This window comes from Perognathus longimembris, unplaced genomic scaffold (genome assembly GCF_023159225.1).
Source record: "Perognathus longimembris pacificus isolate PPM17 unplaced genomic scaffold, ASM2315922v1 HiC_scaffold_5926, whole genome shotgun sequence".
Lineage (NCBI taxonomy): Eukaryota > Metazoa > Chordata > Mammalia > Rodentia > Heteromyidae > Perognathus > Perognathus longimembris.
This window is the reverse complement of record NW_025961407.1, coordinates 5,731-24,524: the sequence shown is the minus strand read 5'-3', so window position 1 is coordinate 24,524 and position 18,794 is coordinate 5,731. Positions and strand designations below refer to the sequence as shown.

The window sequence follows — 18,794 nt, the reverse complement described above, 5'->3', positions numbered from 1 at the left end:
TGACCATTTCCCTGCAAATACCAGTATTTTCTCATTTCTAATCGCTATGTAGCATTCCATAGTGTACAGGTACCACATTTTTTGATCCATTTATCTGTAGAGGGGCATCTGGATTGTTTCCAAATTTAGGCTATTTTTAATTGTGCAGCAATAAACATGTATGTGCAGATGTCTTTTTGATATCCTGAGACCTGTTGTTGAGGATAGATGCCTAGGAGTGGTATGGCTATGTCATAGGGTATGTCTATGTTGAGCTTTTAGAGCAACCTCCATACTGTTCTTCAAAGTGGTGGTACCAATTTGCACTCCCACCAACAGTGGAGAAGGGTTCCTCTTTCTCTGCATCCCCTCCAGCATTTGTTGTTGCCTGAGTTCAGAGTATAAGCCATTCTAAATGGAGTGAGTTGGTATTTCAGGGTTGTTTTTATTTGCATTTCCTTTACTGCCAGGGATGTTGAACATTTCCTCATATGCTTCTTTGCCATTTTTATTTCTTCTCTTGTGAAGTCTCTTTGTAGCTCCTTTGCCCACTTAATAATTGGTTTCCTGGGTTTGGAGGGGATTAGTGTTTTTTTTTTTTTTTTTTAGTTCTCTGTAGATGACAGATATTAGGCCTTTGTCTGTTGCTGTGCTGGTGAAGATCCTTTCCTATGTGGTTGGCTGTCTTCCTAGTTTGGTGGCTATGTCTTTAGCTGTGCAGAAACTTATTTTGTAGTAGTCCCATTTGTCGAGCCTCTCCCCTATCTGTTGTGCCCCTGGGACTCTGATCAGAAAGTTTCTACCTGTGCCTATAAGTTCTAGTATCTCTCCTACTCTGTCCTTCAGAAGTTTCAAGGTTTCAGGTCTGATGTTGAGGTCCTTAATCCATTTTGAGTTCATCTTGGTGCATGGTGATAGGCTAGGGTCCACTTTGAGTTTTCTACATGTGGCCACCCAGTGTTCCCAATACCAATAGTTGAAGAGGCTATGTTTTTTCCATTGTATGTCTTTAACTCCTTTGTCAAATATCATCTGACTGTAAGAATGCAGCTATTCCATTGGCCTTCAGGTCTGTTTTTATGCCAGTACCAGGCTGTTTTTCATATGATGGCTCTATAATAGAGCTTGAAGTCTGGTATTGTGATTGCTCCTGTGCTGCTTTTGACTAGGATTGCTTTGGCTATTCTATGACTTTTGCTGTTCCATATGAATCTGTGTGTTTTCTCTATTTCAGTGAAGAATGTAGATGGGACCTTGATGGGGATTGCATTGAATTTGTATAACATTTTGGGCAATATGGCCATTTTCGCTATATTGATTCTGCCTACCCATGAGCATGGGAGGTCTTTTCATCTCGTGGTGTCCTCTTTGATTTCCCTTTTTAGATTTTTATAGTTCTCATTAAATAGGTCATTCACGTCTTTAGTTAAGTTAATCCGTAGGTAATTTTTTTTTTTTTAGCTATTGCAAATGGTATTATTTCCACAATTTCCTTTTCTGCTTGTACATTGCTGGTGTACAGAAAAGCTGCTGATTTTTCTGGGTTGATTTTGTATCCTGTTACTTTGCCAAAATGGTTTAGTACTTCTAGGAGTTTGGGGACTGAGGTTTTTGGGTCCTTCAGATATAAGATCATGTCATCTGTGAATAGGAATAGTTTGATTTCTTCTTTACCAATGTGGATCCCTTTGATGTCCTCCTCTTGCCTTACTGCTATGGCTAGGGATTCCAGCACTATGTTGAATAGAAGCAGGAGAGTAGGCAACCTTAACTTGTTCCTGAGTTTAGGGGGAATGGTATTAGTTTCTCCCCGTTTAATATATTAGCAGTTTGTCTGTTGTATATGGATTTTATTGTTTTAAAGAATGTTCCTTCTATTCCTGTCCTCTCCAGAGCTTTTAACATGTATGGGTGTTGTATTTTGTCAAAAGCTTTTTGGGCACCGGCTGAGATGATGATGTGGTTCTTGGTCTTAGTTCTGTTGATGTGGTGAATTACGTTTATTGATTTGTGGATGTTGAACCAGCCTTGCATCTGTGGGCTGAAGCCTACTTGATCATGATGTATAATTTTCTTGATCAGTTTCTGGATCTTGTTAGCTAATATTTTATTGAGGAGCTTTGCATCTATGTTCATCAATGATATTAGTCTGTAATTCTCCTTTTGTTGGGTCTTTGCCTGGTTTGGAGATGAGCATGATATTAGCTTCATAGAATGAGTTTGGGATTTCTCCCTGTTTCTATTTTGCGAAAGAGTTTGAGGAGTATTGGTATTAGCTCCTCACTGAAGGTTTTATAGAACTCATTGGTGAATTCATCCAAGCATGGGCTTTTCTTTGTTGGAAGGCTCTTGATTACATCCTGTATCTCGCTGTAGATTATTGGTTTATTAAGTTGATTTATTTCTTCTTGATTCAGTTTGAGCAGTTTATACTTCTCTAAGAATTGATCCATTGCTGTAAAATTTTCATTCTTTAGTGACTAAAGGAAATAGTTCCTTATAATTGTTTTGAATTGTTATAATTATTTGAATATTTTGTGTATTTGTTGTAATTTTTCTGGTGGAGTCCCTGATCTTACAGATATGAGTCTCTTCTTTTTTTTTTTTTTTTTTTTTTTTGGATAAGTCTTGCTAGGGCTCTGTCAATTTTATTTATTTTTCTCAAAGAACTAGCTTTTACTTTTATTTATTTGTTGAATGGTCTTCCTATTCTCAGTCAGATTTATCTCTTCTTTAATCTTTGTGATCTCTCTCCTCCTAGTCGTTTTAGATTCAATTTTTTCTTGTTTCTCCAGTCGTTTTAACTGCATCATGAGGTTATTCACCTGTTCTGTTTCGATTCTTTTAATGTATGCGCTGAGAGCAATGATCTTGCCCCTCAGCACTTCCTTTGCTGTATCCCATAGGTTTCTTTTTTATGTATTTTCACTGTCATTGTAGCTTATGAACTCGTTAATTTCATCCTTAATTTGCTCTGTGACCCAAATGTTAGATAACAGTGAGGAGTTTAGTCTCCAAGAGTTTGTGTAGTTTCTGTAGTATCCTTTGTTATTGAGGGATACCTTGATTGCACACTGTGATCAGATAGAATACAGGGGATACTGTCAATACTCTTCTATTTTCTGAGATTCTTTGTGTGGACTATGGAGTATGTATGTCTATTTTGGAGTCTGTTCCATGGGCTGCTGAGAGGAATGTGTATTTAATCTCTGTAGTGTAAAAAACTGCACAGATCTGTTAGATCCATGTTTGATATGGTGTTACTTAAGTCTTCGGCTCCCTTGCTAATCCTCTGTGTGTTGGATCTGTCTCTTGGAGAGAGTGGAGTATTAAAATCTCCCACTATGACTGTATTTGGGTCTATCTTATTCTGTAATTCTGAAAGAATTTGTTTGACATATTTAGGGCCTCTTTTGCTTGGTGAGTATAAATTTATCACGGTGATATCTTGTTCCTGGGTTTTACCCTGTATTAATTTGTAGTGTCCTTCTTTATCTTTTTGAACTAATTTTAATGGGAAGTCTAGCTTGTCTGAAATCAGGATGGCTACCCCTGCCTCTTTGGTAGATGCAGTTGCTTGCAAGATCTTGCTCCATCCTTTCATTTGGAGCCTGTTTTTGTCTTTGCTGTAAGATGGTGTCTTGAAGACAACAGATGACTCTGTTTTGTCTGTGAATCTACTCTGCCGATCTTTTCCTTTTTATCAGAGAGTTCAGCCCGTTTACATTTATAGAGATTATGAATAGGTGTAGTTTTTTTTTTTTCCCCTTCCATTTTCCTGTTAGGCTGCGTTTTGCTTCTTTCCTTTCCTTCCTTTCTTGTGTTTCTTGAGCTGCTTTTCCTATTGGGTTCTGGCTATTGTAATTTCTATCTGTTTCTGTTTGGAGGTCCTGTACATTTTCTGTTGGGTGGGTTTCTCCTCTTAGAATTCTCTGTAAGGCTGTTTTCTTGTTCACATATTCCTTTAGTTTCTCTTTGCTATGGAAAGATTTGTTTTTTCCCTCAAAAGTAAATTCTAATTTTGCTGGGTATTTAACTCTGGGTTAGCAGTTGTTGGCCTGCAGGACTTGGATATTGTTCTTCCAGGCTCTTCATGCATTGTAAGTTTGTGTGGAGAGGTCTACCCATGATTCTGATCTTTTTTCCATTGTAGTATTCCTCTTTCTTTGTTTTGACTGCATTCAGAATATACTCCTTGTTGTTGAAATTTGAGGCCTTCACTATGAGGTATCTGGGGGTTTTTCTTCTAGGGTCCTGTCTGCTAGGTGTTCTATATGCTTCTGTTTTGGGTGAGGGTGGGGTGAGGTTTTCCCTTTTGTGACTGGGAAAATTCTCTGCAATAATTTTATTGAATATGTGTTGTATACCCCTGCTGATACTCCTCTCCTTCCTCTACTCTGATTATACGCAGATTATATCTCTTCTCCCTATCCTCTATCTCCTGGGTTAGTCTGCCCTCGAGTTTGACAGTTTCTTGAAGTACGATAATCTTCTGGTCCTTATCAGCTGTATCATCATCCAAAAGAGAGACACAAGATTCAAAATGATCAAGTGGCTTTGATTGTGGTTTGCATTGAGGCAAGTGAGCTGTTTATGGTTGCCTGATCAGCTCTCAGTGTGGTAATTTCTTTTAATGAGTTGTATTTTGCTTCCATTTTTTCATGCATTTTGTTTCTCAGGATGTTAAGGTCTTTAGATGAGGAGTAGACTGTACCAATTTTTGCTTCCATTTCTTTCTTGACTTCCTGAAGATCCTTCAAAACTTCCATTCTAAATTCCTGGAATTGTTTTTGAATTTTTTCTTGAGGATTTCAAACATTTCTGCTGTGTTAGCCTCAGGTGATTTTTTATTCTCCATCTCCTCTTCGGTCGTACTGTTTTTTGGAGCTGGCGAGTTGGCTTGACCTTTCATAAAATTTGTAATATTTCTTTGTGATTTATGCATCTGGCTTGAAGGAGTTAGGGATTTTTGATTTCCATTTGCACTTACTTTCAGGGGCCTTTAGGTGGCGGCTTTGGCTTGGCTTTGTGCTGGTTCCTGCTGGTCTGCCAGTGGGGACTTGTTTGTATTCTGAGTTCTGCTGTTGAACCGTCCTGCCCTATGGGTGAGGGTGACCATCTCGATAGTTGCCAACACAGTTACCCTAGCCACAGTTAGGGGTGGGTAGGTTCTGTGGCTTTCTCTGCAGATCCGTGCTAAGCTGCCATGTTGTCCTGACGCTTGTGAGCCACTGTTGGGTGTTTGCAGGTCACTGATTTAGCGTGACATGGAAACGTTTCTCTTTTTTGTTTCTTTCCCTGCTAGTTGCTGTGGATCAGGAGTGCTGGCCTCTCAGAGTGAGTGTTGCTGCTGCTGGATGGCATGCCCACCTGTGTGGAGTGTGCCTATCAGAGCAGGTGTTGCCACTGATGGGCGGCTTGTCCACCTGTGCACTCCTGCGGGAGGGTGGGTTCAGGGACCTACTGCTGGAGGGCTAGCATGCTGACCCACACTGGCCTTCTGGGGGTGCATGTGTGTAAGTTCTCCTGCTTCTTTTGGGGGTGTGCTGTCCCAGATTGTTGGAGAGTACTTTTGCTCTCTCTTGATTCTGCTGTGGGGCAGTATGCATGGCCCCAAGCAGGTTCAAGTGTCTGGGTGGGGGTTGGTGCCTACGATCTATCCGCCTCTGCCCTGGGGGGTGCGTGTTTGGGCCGAGGTGACCCTGGTATTACACACGAGCATGAGTGCATCTGTTGTTCAAAAAGTCTGTGCAAACGGGAAAGCCTCAAGCAGAGGACAAATGACCACCAGTCCCTGGGTCCCTGCTGTGGGGGGGGTGTATACAGAGTCAGGCACCCCAGCTGGGGCTTTGGGGGTTGCTAACCTATTGTGTCTCCCCAGCAACTTTGTTGGGAGTTGCTCTGCCCACTGGTAGCTCCTGTGTTCTTCCAGGAGATGTAGGGACCTAGAACCACTAGATATGGGGCTCTTGTGTTCCCTCAGGGCCGGGAGGGGAGGGAGGGAGCTCTAGATTCTTTGTCCCCTGGCAATGAGGTCCATGTCAAGTTTTGGGTCTCTGCCAGAGCTCATCTCCTGTAGGGTTGGGGGGGATGGGGAACTTACTGGTCCTGGAGTGTGTGTATGTCCTGCAAGGCTGTGAGATTTTCCAGGGTGAGGTGTGGCAAAGCTGTGCCCTGGCTCTCCCCATCCACAGTGCTGGCCTCCCTCACTGTTGTCTGGTCCTGTTCCTTTCGGTCCTACATCGCCTTCTGGCTCAGCCCAGTCTGTGCATGGTCTGGGTCCCATAGAGCTCCTGCTGTCTGGTCTCTGCACTTGTGGCCGGACTTTTCTGCTGTTGCTTCCGTGCTTGCTGAAGATCTGCAGTCCCGTCGCCAGTGCAGGGGCCACTTTCCAGGCCTGGCCCTCTTCGGGCCGGGATGGAGGGGGTGTACCCCAGAGATTTTCCAGTTTTGTGCAGATTGTAGGCTTTTCTTTGTTTGTTCTTTTTTTGTTTCTTGTGTTTCTCAGTTTGTTTCTGAGTTTGCTGGAATATTGATGGGGCGTTGGGTGTTGGAGTTCCCATCTCACTATTTGGTTGGAGTGTTCGGGGGTGCCTCCCTATTGTGTTGGTGCTATCTTCTGTCTCTCCCCCAGAAACTTTCATTCCTTTTCTTTTGTGTGTGTGTGTGTTTGGGTCATGCGGCTCAAACTCTGGGTTTGGGTGCTGACCCTGAGCTCCTCAGCTCAAAGCTAGTGCTCTACCACTTGAGCCACAGCACCACTTCCGGTTTTCTGGTGATTAAGTGGAGATGAGTCTCACAGACTTTCCTATCCAGGCTGGCTTTGAATGTGATCCTCAGATCTCAGCCTCCTGAGTAGCTACACACACACACACACACACACACACACACACACACACACACACTTCTTTATTTTTATTTTTTTTGGTCGGCCTTGAGGCATGAACTCAGGGCCTAGGCACTGACCCTGAGCTCTTCAGCTCAAGACTAGCACTCTACTACTTGAGCCACAGTACCACACTTGCTTTTCTGGTGATTACCTGGAGATAAGAGTCTCATAGACTTTCCTGCCAGGGCTAGCTTTGAATCCTGACCCTCAGATCTCAGCCTCCTCAGCAGCTAGAATAACAGGCATGAGCAACTGATATTTTTTTTTGGCCAGTCTTGGGCTTAAACTCAAGGCCTGAGCACTGTCCCTGGTTTCTTTTTGCTCAAGGTAGCACTTTGTCACTTGAGTTACAGTGCTACTTCTGGCTGTTTTCTATATATGGGGTGCTGATGAATCGAACCTAGGGCTTAATGTAAATGAGGCAAGCCCTCTTGCCACTAGGCCATATTCCCAGCCCCACAGGATACTTTTTAAACTCACTTTGAATGTTCTGTGAAAATCCTTTGACCCAGGCATACATTTTAATAAATTTAATATAGGTGAGAACTTCATTCATCTTCGGGACACAGTTATCTGTGGCAGTCACACATTTTCTCCTGAAGCCGTGACAGAAATATCTGAAAGGAAAAGCAAGATCATATCTCATTCAAAATGGACTGCCTGACCTGCTGGAAATCACTCTGTGAGCATATAATTCTGTTTTCTGGGACAGGCTGGCTCTTATGTAGTTGTATTCTTTTTTCTTTAATAAAAGGGACTTCATTATAATCAAGAATTATTTAATTCTTGTCTCTGGTAAGGCAGTGACTACAAAGTACTCTTTATTCTCACTATGATTGAAGATTTTGAGGGCTACCAAAGCAGGGGCAGGAGGACTGAAAATACCAACTGGAGGTGACATAACTCAGACACTACTATGTTATCCAGGCAACATTCACCTGCTGGCTTTCTCCTTCCCTCAGACTCCTCTTTTGTAATGTTACTAGAAGCCAATGCCACTTGCTTTTTGCAAGAGGTAACTTCTTCCCCACAAGTGATTACCTACCCACATGGGACTATACTGCCTAGTTCTGGACTTCTCCAAACCAAGGAGCTGATTTGGGGAAATTTCCAATCAGAGGATGAGATCTATTATAATTCCCTTGAAGGTATTAGTTTCCCAAGGAGGAATTGCTGTCCTAATATGGCTAGAAGGCTTGCTCACCATTGCTGGATAAAAGAGGATGAAAACAGCCGAGCTTAGTAAGATCGTTGGTCCTAGAATGATCACATTGTAAACCATGCCCAAGATGGCAACAACAGGTCCTCCTGCCAACAGCAGCTGCCTCAAACATCCTCTGCCCATTGTTGGAGCCAATATTTATGAGCTAAAGATACAAAGAGCAGTGAGGAGACCTTTTGAAGACACAGGCTACTGCCACTTGTCTCAGGAGGATCTCAGCAAAAAGTGACCCCAGGGGAAAGGAGTCCTCACTAAGAGGGCTTTGTGTAGGACATACTCACCTCATCCAGGGACTTCTCTTTAATGTTCTTTAGCTTAAGGATCTTCTTTAATGCCATGGTTAGGATAGCCCCCTGTACACAGACACCAGTTCGGTAATTCCATGCCCAAGTCAGTGCAAGTGACCAAGAGCGCACAACTTCTGTCAGAAGGAGGCCTAGTACCAACAGCAATCTATACTGCAGATAAGACTCTGCTGCCTGGGTATACTCCAAGAGGTATTTCACCACAAAGGCCAATAGGGAGAAATATACATAGCTGTCAACATCCCCACAGCAACCATACCCAATGTCACAGTGCTATGTTAGGATAGAAAGAGTAGTCTGCTTCACACCACAGTCATCAGGGTTCAAGCAATGAAAAAAATCTTTCCTGGAAGACCAAATGTTACAGATACCCAGCCCACTATAACTGACCCAGGATATTGTACAGGCAAGATTAGAAACTTTTTCCTTAAGGACACCATCATGACCATTACTCTTTCTAATGTAACATAGACCTGTCTATGAGCTGAAATTCATTCTAAATACATGTTTATTCAAAAGTATATATTTGACCTAATTCCAGTATCTCCACACATGGATACATTTCTTTAAATAAAATTAAGACCCTTCTTTTTATCCTTTCAAACATACTTATTTGATAAAAAGGAACAGTGTGCCTACAGTAAGTAGTACTATAGTAGTAAATACCACATGCCTTGATATGTAAAATATCCTTCCACTTGATCTCTACTCCTGAAGTTGTAAACTGATGTCTTATGATCCTATTTCTGAAATGGTATAAAAACCTTGGCCTTCCTAAAATAAAATATGCATTTGGTTCATTCACCTGGCGTCCTCCGTGTCCTGACTTTCAGCTGCAGTAACCCAGGTCCAACAGTATCCTATCAAACATGTTTATTTGATAAAATACCCTTTTTGCACAACACCTTGTCAAAAATATGTGTTCAATTAATAAATTAAATTTCAAAAAAAAGAAGAGCGAGAAGTGCATTTGCAAAACATTCCTGAAAATAAACATCAGCAGTTTAATAGTACAGAAGCGGTAATCAAAGCAGACCAAAACAACTCTAGAGACCCTCCCTCAGGCCCTCCCTACAACCACTCCCTCCCAAGAACAAAAACATGTTACATCAGGTAGCATATGTCTAACACCACCTGCAGGGAGGGAACCACCAGCCCCCAAGAACCACTAAGGACCACCTCCAGCTCTGAGGTCCTGCAATGCTGGGGCACACACTCACACAGGCACATTCAACAACAGTATTAAATACCAAGAGGTGGAGATAATGTGTTTTTATTGAAAATGAAAGAAAAAATATATAAAGATACCATCTTCAAAGACCATCTCACAAACACTGTACGACAGCAAGAGCATACAGAGTTCAGCTACAGAGGGCTAGCATCTAACAGGTCATCTGGTCTCTGGCTATTGTCATAACTACACACATTGGAAATACAAAACAGAAGCAATATGTTTCCAGAGTCCAAAGCAGTCCGTCAGGAAGATGCCACTCAGGTCCTGAAGCTGTAGTGATTCTCCACCGGAGTAGAAGCTCTAGGAATAAAGACGTTGCTGCTAAGGAAAGAGAATTAAAACACAAAATATCCTAAAAAGTCCCTAAAGAGGCACTCTGTTTATAATTACTGGTGCTGTTGATACATGAAGCTATGTGGAAGCTATGTCTGTTCATGATGGAATATAAAATTCTAGGCCTTGAAGAAAAAGGGCTGGCATTCTTTGGAGTCTTTTCAAGTCCTTGTAGCTAATACTAAGGTTGAGGTTGGCAAAAATGAAGCAAAACATACCACAGCAAAAGAAAGCCAAACCAATCCCCCAACCTAAGGAAGAAAAAGAGTAAACTCAAAGCCCACCCACCCATCTACCTTGTTTTCTTACAGCAAAGGTTAACACAGGTATAAGCCAGCACTGAACCACAGACAGAAACAGAGGTACAATTATCTTCAAGTATCTAATGCTGATCTTCAGAAGCCAGACTCTGAGCTAATTTGTATTTTTCTGTTTTCCCAAAAGTAGCTTAATATCACATGTCTCCTAGGCCCTAGGATATTCTCATTAATGAGACTTATGTCATACTCTATAACTCGATCTATAGAGGAGTTCTGATTCTGAGAACTACTATATTCTCTCTGCCCTCCCTCCAATTTTTATTTTTAGGTTTAAATGCAATGATTGGTTCCCCATTGCACACATGCATGGGTTGCTGGTTTACTACCAAGAAGATTAGCTTCTTTTCCAGTATGCATCCAAAATATGGACCTGAGTCACAGAGCCCTTCCTCCTCCCCTGAAGCACTCAGGAGATGGCACCAGATGAAGCCCTTTCTCACACACCAAGGAACTGTGGACCAGTCTCCAGGAAAGGCTTGCAAGGACAGCAGGCTGTTGTTTGGGCTTCTTCCTTCCCATCCCTTTACAGTGCCCCTTTCAGCACTGAGTAAGAGCACCAGCCTCTCCCAGAGGGGAGGGGCAGGGAAGGCAAAGGACAGAACCAATATTAACACTATGTAAAACTTTAAAGGGAGGGAAAGAGGAAACAGTAGATTAAAGAACTTCCAACTCAGGGTTTTAACAAAAGTAATGACAGTGGATATGACTTTGTATGGGAGAAGAAAAACAGGTTTTTATTGAAATATCCAAACAGAATTCAGTTTAAAAAAAGTTACACATTTATCACTTAAGTCTAAACAAACTGGGAGAAAACTCCAGGTTATCAGCATAGCTGTCTGGCTGTGGAAAGCGATTCCCAGTGAATAAACATTATCATACCTGAACTCTTGGTGAGAGATTCTGCCCAGCTTGACTCTCTCATTCTGAGCACAGAATACAGCCATCCTGAAAATTCTCAAGAACAGCTTCTGTCACTGGTTCCACTACAGAGGCTCCCCTCAAGTCCAGATCCTGACAGCACCAAGCAAGCTGCAGATGGAGAGAAGGATGGAGGGTGAGAACTTACCTACTCAAACGTTTTTTCACTGTCTTTAGCCCCAGGGCCTTGGGGCAGTTCACATTCACCAAGAGACAGTGCTGCTGGAGGCAGCTTTCTCTTGTGGCTGGATCTAAGGCAGATGCCAACTGTACAGAGACATCTAGGAAAGGCCTGGATTTTTCAGAACTATCTGAGTCTAAAAGGACCCCAAAATGTCTCTGTTAGTTTTATAAGTTTTGACTCTTCATCTCTAACTGGACAGATTCTGGTACTCTGTTCACTGTGATTATGTAAACTGTACATGGGTCACTGACTCCCTGGCATTGCCCGACCCTTGGATCATCCCACCATCAGATGGCCAGTGAATTTAAACACACATACACACACACACACACACACACACACACACACACACAAAGCACAGGCTTGGTTGTGCTTTATTTGGTCTGTTTGGCTAACAGGTCACAAGGACACCTACGAGGAAACAAGAAATAACTTGGAAAGCTTGTAATCTGGGGAAGGTGTTCTTATGTAAGAACAGGGCAAGCCAGTTTGAAATCATGCCAGCTTAGAAAATCTGCAAAAATTTAAAATGAATGTTCCTAAAAGGATCCAAGTTTGCTCACAGGAAATTTGCTCACTGTTGGTACTAATCTCAAACTGGCCTAATTCTTTTATTTCCAGTCAAAAAGAAAAGAGGTCTCAAAAAGACAGCTGCAGCAATAATTTTTGAATTATTATTATAATAGATGTGTGCATTGCTTTTCCAGTTGTTTCATGATTGAACCGCTGAGGCTCAAGGGAGTGACCTTAAAAGCCACCAAGCTGAACATGCATAAGTAGCATTTTTTTCAAGGAAAAAAATTAACAATCCCAAAAACCTATGGAATTTTTTTTGAGGAGAGTGGAATCAAGAAAGCCTGTCTCCATGCCATGCTATCCAGATGAAAGAATTTGATTACAGATCAGAGCAGCCACCAGCTCTGTAATGAAACAAGGACAGAAGCTCTTCTTGGAAAAGATGGCTCTAAGAAAATGTTTGACATTTTTATCAGTAATAACATAAAATAGTATCTCAGTTACAAGGTTTCATTTACATAAAAATTATACAAAATTGTGTTAGTTGGTCAATTAATATAAAACCCCAGAAATATCAGAAAAATAGTGTTCTCTGCCTCAGCAAAAGAGATCAAAACTTTTTAAAAGGCATCAAACGTTGGGGAGGGAGGGAAACATAAAAGAAAGAAAAGAAAAATCAAAACTATAAATTAGTTCTACCTAGTCACCATGCATCTTAAACATATACTTACTCAAACCATGAGCCTCCAGCTTACCCACACATGGAAAATGCACAGCATAATCAGTACTACTGCTCTGATACCTCAAGGCAAATATGTAGAGAATAGATTTAATAAAAAAAAACTCAATGTAAGGCAACACAGAAGGTGTAAAAAACAGATGCCCAGATCAACTCAAAATGGATCATGGACCTCAACATCAGACCTGAATCTTTGAAACTACTGAAGGACAGAGTAGGAAAGAAGCTAGAACGTATAGTCATAGGAAGGAACTTCCTGAATATAGACCCAGGGGCACAACAGATAGGGGAGAGACTCAACAAATGGGACTACCACAAAATAAAAAGTTTCTGCACAGCTAAAGACATAGCCACCAAACTAGAAAGACAGCCAAACATATGGGAAAGGATCTTCACCAGCACAGCAACAGACAAAGCCCTAATATTTGTCATCTACAGAGAACTCAAAAAACTAACCCCCTCCAAACCCAGTAAACCAATTATTAAATGGGCAAAGAGCTAAAGAGAGACTTCTCAGGAGAAGAGATAAAAATGGCAAAGAAACATATGAGGAAATGTTCAACATCCCTGGAAGTAAAGAAAATGCAAATAAAAACAACCCTGAGATACCACCTCACTCCAGTTAGAATGGCCTATACTCTGAACTCAGCCAACCACAAATGCTTGAGGGGAAGCGGAGAAAGAGGAACCCTTCTCCACTGTGGGTGGGAGTGAAAATTAGTACAACCACTTTGGAGAACAGTATGGAGGTTCTTCAAAACTCAACATAGACCTACCCTATGAACCAGCCATACCACTCCTAGGCACCTGAACAACAGGTCTCAGGTATCAAAAGGACATCTGCACATCCATGTTTATCACTGCACAATTCACAATAGCCAAAATATGGAAACAACCCAGATGCCCCTCTACAGATGAATGGATTAAAAAAGTGTGTTACCTATACACAATGGAATACTACATAGCGATTAGAAATGATAAAATATTGTTATTCGCAGGGAAATGATCAGAACTGGGACAAATAATGTTTAGCAAGACAAACCTAGAACACAGGGCTGGGGATATGGCCTAGTGGCAAGAGCGCTTGCCTTGTATACTTGAAGCCCTGGGTTCAATTCCCCAGCACCACATATACAGAAAATGGCCAGAAGTGGCACTGTGACTCAAGTGGCAGAGTGCTAGGCTTGAGCAAAGAGAAGCCAGGGACAGTGCTCAGGCCCTGAGTCCAAGGCCCAGGACTGGCAAAAAAAAAAAAAAAAAAAAAAAAGTCTTACAAACCTAGAACACAGAGAACAAAGGGGTATGGTCTCCTTGATATATGACTGTTAATGTGGTTGGTGGGGGGGGACAGGTCTGTGAAACAAAAAAATCTTGTCAAATGGTATTTCCACAGGTTTGGGTCAGCGACCTTACATTACGTATCTAAAACGAAACAACTACTAAACATAAACAGGTGTAAAATAGACCTCTCAGTGGATCACAATAGCTCAACAGCTATGTATGTATGATCATATAAGACAGGATAAGCAAATTCTATTATTGATGCTATATTTAAAGTTCTAGGTGAATTTCCTTTGTCGTACACCATGTGGCTACTGTATATGGTTTTTGGTACACTGGGTATTGTATATATGCCTACCTGATCTAGGGAAGGGAAAGAAAAATGAAGGTGTAAGATATCACAAGAAATGTACTCACTGCCCTATTATGTAGCTGTACCCCTTTTGCACAACAACTTCTCAACAAAATTTAATTAATTAAAAAAAAAAACAGATGCCCAGAAAACTGTCAAAGACTCCCTTACCTACTCTGCTTCTGTTAGACTAGGAAAATACCAAGATTAATACCCCAACACTTGCCATTGCTTACCCTGTACACCAAAGCTTGAAATGGACTCCAAGTCAAACTCTGAAAACCTTGACAATCCTCTAGCTCCTTGAGGGTTCATTTGCCAACTGTTAATCATGATACTTTGCTTCCAGGCATTTGGTATGTTACCATGCTGGTTCACAGTGCATACAAAGTAAGACTATGTTCACAATACTGCCATGACACATCTGCCCAGATCAAGATTGTTATTTCACATCAACATATAACCAAGAAGCACAGTCCTGTGCAGAACCAGGATCAGTTCAGTTTCACTCCCACCCTAGGAATGCAAATTAGCTCTTTCTTCTCTCCCAGTACAACCCATCATCATTTCAGTGCTTGGGAAGCCACCATTACTCCCAAATCCACTGACCCATTCCAACAGAGAAGGAGGTATCTCTAAAGCTGCTAACTACCCCAAGTTGAGCATAACCCCAGTAACTGCACAAGAGAGTTAAGAGCTGAACAGGGCTGGGCTCCTGGAGACCATCAGAAGATGGTTAGAACTTACTGGTCCACTGAAGCCCACCAGCTACGAGATCATCAGGCACATGAAGGACAGGATGAGCCTGGTGAGGCAGAAGATACACTCAAACCTTCTCAGGGAGGTAGCATCTGGTCCAACTTCATTCAGCTCTTCTTGCCGCAGTCTCCTAGTCTTAACAAAGCATATCTCTTCCTGTTACACATCTCCTCAGAGAAAAAGACACACCCTAGCTTCCCTCCCATAGTTTCTTTGTCTGAAGGCTCTGAAATAGCACATACAAGTCTCTCCTTTAAAATTATACACATAGTATTTACCTTCTAGAGAAAAATCCCTTTCTGTGTATGTGCATATTTATTCCAGATAGGGAGCATTCCAAGGTACAGAAAATGATGAGAACAAGAGCCCTTCCTTCCATCCCCAAAAGGCCTACCCCTGAATAAAGTCTAGGGATAACTTCCTTTGTCAGGGCCCCCGCCCTTTCTGAAGGATGCTGTGGTAAAAAGCAAAGTAGCAAACTAGATTTTAATCATACAATCAGCTACCACAAAAATGTATTCTGTCACAAGGCAGCCACAAAATCTCCCTTCAGACTCAGGAAGAGAAGCAGGGCTGAGAGAGAGAGAGAGAGAGAGAGAGAGAGAGAGAGAGAGAGAGAGAGAGAGAGAGAGCCCATGCTTAAAATAGTATGATAGTGAAATAGGAAATAAAGCAGAAGAGCAAAGGGGAAGCCACCCCTAGGAGACCGCCCCACCCAGGACAGCTGCAGAATTCACACCCTCCTGTCTTAGGCCTAGCATCCGGTATGTGGAAAACAGGATGAACCAGAGATGCCTACCTTCTGCAGTTCACATCAGAAGACTCATACTTGGGCAAAGGACACACATCTTCCATTAAGAGCTCCCTGTTCTTGTGGGCTACGTGGGACAGAGGAGAAAGCCATGAAAATGTTATACAGGAAAAGAGGCCAGCATTGTCCACTGGGTGTTGGTTTCTGTAAAGAGAAACCAAGTCACAAAACTTCAACATACACCCAGAAGACAATATTTAAAATACACTTCAGTAAACAGTTCTGTTGATTAAAAGTACATCTCCCCAACTGCCTCATCTCAGTCCAAATTTTCAAAAATGCTTTTGGTGCTTTGCCGATGACTCATGAACCTTCAGAGCTTCTTACTTGGAAGTGGTCCGGATGGGCTTCAAAGCACTTAAGCCATGATGGTACTTCCCCTTGGGATGTTCATCATCCAGAATTCTGAGCTGGGAATGTATAGACACATCCAGGGAAAGGCCCTCAGCTCAGGCTGCTGTTTTCCAAGGCATCCTGGTAATTCATCTGCTCGACCGAAAGGGAACGAGACATGAGCACTTAACAAATATTACATACACAGAAGAGGCAAGTCCAAGTGCCAACTGCTCAACCACACATTACCTCACCCAAACTGAGAAATCCCAACAGTCAGGAGACCATTAGGTTCACTCTTGGTGTTGTATAATGTAATGTTTGTTTGCTTGCTTTTGCCAGTCCTGCGGCTTGAACTCTGGGCAGGGGTGCTGTTGCTGAGCTCCTTTTGCTCAAGGCAAGAATTTGAGCCATAGCACACTTCTGGCTTTTTGGTGGTTAACTGGAAACCAGACTGGCTTTGAACCACAATCTTCACATCTCAGCCTGTCTAATAGCTAGAATTACAGGCCTGAGCCACTGGTGCTCAGCCAAGTCTCTATTTTTATAGACTATTGTCTTTCCACAACAACCATACAGGTAGAAAGTGTGCACATGGTCCCAGGCTTGCCGGCTGCACCCATCAAACAAAAGCTTTGGTTCACAGCAGTTATGCAACTTCAGAAACACCTGGGTGGACCTGAGAGTACACTGCTCTGTGTTGACACTCATTCCTTCCATTACAAACAAGGTAGGTTTCAAGAGGAAAAAGCAGTGACCCAATGCTAAGAAAAGAATTCCTTCTTATATAAATTCTCATGTATAAGTGGACATAATTTAATTGCTAGGGATTACGGTACAAAATAGTGAAGTAGAGAGACTGCTGAAACCAGAATTCAACATAGCTACTTCTTACCTTTAATCTGCTCATAATCACAGAAAAAAAGAAAAAAACAAAGTATTGGATCCATTAAGAAAGATATACAAAAAAAGTACAAGACACTTACTAGATCTTAGTTGATACTGGTACTCTACAGAGTAGGTACAAAAAATTACAGGACCAAAATGTATCCAATGCCTAACTTTTGAAACTGTACATCAGTTTTATAATAAAAACTTAAAAAAAAATTAGAGGACCATTGTGATCTGCATACCCCCTGCTCAGAAGACACTTCTTCAAGTGTTCAATACATAGCTGCCAAGATGTGCTACATGCTGATAGAAAGCAAACTTCAACACATTTCTAGACTGACACTTTGGAACTTAATTAGGACTCTGAATAAAAGGTCACAAGGAATTTTCTACATGTTTAAAAGTTATCTTGGGGCTGAGGATATAGCCTAGTGGCAAGAGTGCCTGCCTCGGATACACGAGGCCCTAGGTTCCATTCCCCAGCACCACATATACAGAAAACGGCCAGAAGCAGCGCTGTGGCTCAAGTGGCAGAGTGCTAGCCTTGAGCGGGAAGAAGCCAGGGCCCTGAGTCCAAGGCCCAGGACTGGCCAAAAAAAAAAAAGTTATCTAATATACTTTTTTGGTCCAAGATCAGGACTCAAACTCAGTACCTAACTATCACTTTTGCTCACTGGCTAGCTCTACCAATTTCTAAATAATATAACTTAAAGAAGACATGACATGGAAATTAGAAAATGTTTTTAGCTAAATTGTATGAAAATTTATGGGCTGTAACTACAGGGGATTCAAAGTAAAATTTTGATTGCTTGAAGATCAGTGCTTTAAGTTAGGGATTGACATTTTCTGTAAATGATCAGATAATAAATATTTTTAGACTTTTGTGGACCAAGAGACCAAAACATCAAGGATTTTATACAGGTATTTTGATGATAAATCAAAATAGAGCATTACAAAACATTTAATAAAATTCAGGTTATAGAAAGAGTTGGGTTTTTGTAATACAGGTCTACTAATGAGGAAATATTTTACTTAATTAAGGTTTAAAATATTTTCCCCTTTCACTGAAATCTTGCAAATCTTCATGCACCAATGTTGATTTGAATAAAAGTCTGCAACTTCATTTTTGAGAATACCTTCACAAAGAAAGGCAATGCCCAAATATTTAATTTGATCCAGGATCCTGTGGTCTGAACTGGCCATACTCATCTTTCAGAAGGAGCCTGTGGTCTGAACTGGCCACACTCATCTCTCAGAAGGCATGATGGTATTCTACTGCTTCCTTTCCTGCTTTATTGGTGTTCTCTCTCTCTCTCTTTCCCTCCCTCCCTCCCTCCCTTCCTCCCTCCCTCCCTCCCTCTCTCTCTCTCTTTCCTTCTCCCTTTCTTCATTCAGCACTAGGGATTGAACTAGACCTTTGCATTTAGTATACAATCACTTTACCACTAGGCTACTAATCCAGCCCAGTGGATTTTAAAATGTAGAAATGTTCTCTGTACATCAATGAGATTCAAAAGGCACTGTTAGAGCCATTATCTGAATTAGAAAATACATCCATTACAAATGTATATTGGAAGAGTTTTACCTTTTGACAGCACAGAAGTTTAGAAAGTAGTTTAATATTTTTTATGATTCAAACATTAGTTGTAATAAAATTACTTTCCCATAGTATCATTTTATATCCTACTAGCAATGTATGTAGTTTTTCTATGTTCTTGCCAGCACTTG

General features: G+C 41.5%; 1 pseudogene; it reads right to left on the bottom strand.

The window, feature by feature from the left end:
* Window positions 1-10,045: 10,045 nt before the first annotated feature.
* Window positions 10,046-16,315, bottom strand: LOC125345561 (annotated as a pseudogene).
* Between the last annotated feature and the right edge of the window lie 2,479 nt (window positions 16,316-18,794).